The following is a 2214-nucleotide window of genomic DNA, read 5'->3' on the forward strand; positions in this document are numbered from 1 at the left end:
CAATAGAGAGCCGCCCTTCTGTGCCACAAATTACACATATGATGTTTGTCAATCTTAAAAAATAATTTCCATGTCAAAAAAGTCAGTTTTTCGTAAAACTGTTGAAATATAAGACTATGAAAAATACGCAACCAGAAAGACTACAAATCCCAGAATCCCGGTCCCGCATATTGGCTCTTACGGAACTCCCCTTGTGTGTGTGTACAGCTCTCAACATGCCCAGACTTGGAGTGATTTTCACCTCTTTTAATACTTTCCGCCTCATTCTGAAAGAAAGAAGTGAAATGTGCCAACGTGACGGCCGTCTGGGTGTGTGGTGCGAGATGGGAGATGTAGTTCATTGAGCGGTTTCCACAACAAAGTGTTACTTCACAGTTTTACCACACATTTGTATTTTTTTGACTTTACAAAATTATCTTTTAAATTGACAAACATCATATGTGTAATTTGTGGCACAATTCAAACGGGATCCAAAGATAATCTTTCTCTCTCCATTGACTTCAATACATGATTTTTCCAAAATAAGGTCCCATGGAGCTCCCCCGGAAAGGGAGGGACTTCACCTCTCTATGGCTTTCTGTTCCTGTGTAAGATTAGAGTGTGTGGATGCTGCATGGTGATTGGACGAGTTTACTCATATCTGCATCCTGATTGGTCCACCATGAAGACAATAGTTATTTGAATAAGTGCACGATAGTCTCTCTACTGCTCCCAACGGAGAACCAGCATTTTGTGTGTTTTGAGATTGGAAAAATGTTTGTTGCACTGCGGGGCTTTTTGACAAGTTTGTTGTTTTGTTTTTGCATTTAGAGAAATGTGTGGTCACTCTATAATGTTTAATACTAGAGCAGTATAGTAGGAGTGAGAAGCTCTTTATGGTTATTGAACCCTGTTTTCTTTTCTTTACTTCGGCGTAGGAGCTCAAGTAAGAGACTTGGCTTTAGTTTCTTGGTTTGGGAATTTTGTTGTTGTTGTTTTGGGCATCGTTGAGCTTTTCTTGGGAGTGGGAAAAGTGAACCGCATTTGTGTTATATCCGCTATGAACCTAAATAACAAGCTAGAAAACAAAACTCCTGTACCTTTTTAGTTTGAGGTAATGCTCCAGCTCTCTCTTCCTCTCGGCTGTTATCGGCTCTGCTTCCTGAGGCTCTGCTGACTCAGCTCCTTTCACATCTGGCTGTGTATCCTCATTGGCTACAAAACACACAATTAAAGCCCATCTGAGCAGGGTTTACTCAACACAACATCTGAAAATGTATGACCGACTTTACCTGCTGTGCAGCCACTAGAAGCACTTTGTGATAAACACAATGCTGTTTCCTCTTCCCACGCTGTTATGCTTGAAGAGTTTTCACTGGGATCTGAGTCAACTCTCAGAGCGCCTTTTCCACCTTTTGTACTAGAAAACAATACAAGATATTCATTTTTACAATTTTAAAAGCAGTGTTTGTTATATATGCTTGAATTTGTGTACTAAATAACCGTGACGCGAACCTGGTTTTTGTATGGCAGCTGTTATAAGGGACAGTTTTCAATAAGGCGTGATGCGTAAGCTTCCGTGTTTGTTCCAATAGAGGAGCTGAACAGGAGGGTTCCTAAAAGACACAAAGAAACACTGAGTGTAGAATATAGTGGAAATGCCTGAGTAGAGTTCAGGTCAAGTGTTGTTTATCTTTTCCACAGTGGACAAACTATTTTAAAATGTTGTTGTTGTTTGTCAGGGTCATACGGTTGTCACAGGGACACAATGCATGCAAGACAGCAACAGTTTCAGTCAGAGAAAGAAACACGGTACGTACACACAGCAGCTTTGAAAAAATCTTGGAGCTGGGCATGTCTGAGAGCTTGGGGATTTTTTGCAACAAACAACCAATCACATGAATGTCCCGCCCCCGACATACAAAGCAAAAAACCACGAGCAATATATATAAACTCCCAGTTTCACCCACTGTCTCTGCAACCTCCCTCCATGCCTGGTTCCTCCGGTTTGTATCACGGTAAATAGTTCTGGTCGTAAAGAACCGGGTGATTGGCTACCGTAATTTCTCGTTTGGAATATGAGGAAATGAACTGCGGTCTGGCTCTCCCAGCGTGCACGTGGTTTGATTGGCTAGCGCTTGAACTGTCAGATTTGCATAAACGGGATTTGATTGGCTGACGCTTCCAGCTCAGCTTCAAAAGTTGAACATTGCTCAACTTTTGAATCCTGAAAAT

The 2214-nt window shown here is 41.5% G+C and overlaps 1 long non-coding RNA gene across 1 annotated transcript; it reads right to left on the bottom strand.

Annotated features, from left to right (window-relative positions):
- Positions 1-1086: 1086 nt before the first annotated feature.
- On the bottom strand, positions 1087-1738 carry LOC104944084 (uncharacterized). The gene is made up of 3 exons (XR_798188.1): positions 1495-1738; positions 1272-1399; positions 1087-1194 (listed from the first exon to the last, which is right to left on the bottom strand). It is a non-coding gene; the product is annotated as an uncharacterized lncRNA (long non-coding RNA).
- Positions 1739-2214: the final 476 nt, after the last annotated feature.

This window comes from Notothenia coriiceps, unplaced genomic scaffold (assembly GCF_000735185.1).
Source record: "Notothenia coriiceps isolate Sejong01 unplaced genomic scaffold, NC01 NC01_scaffold00007482, whole genome shotgun sequence".
Taxonomy (NCBI): domain Eukaryota; kingdom Metazoa; phylum Chordata; class Actinopteri; order Perciformes; family Nototheniidae; genus Notothenia; species Notothenia coriiceps.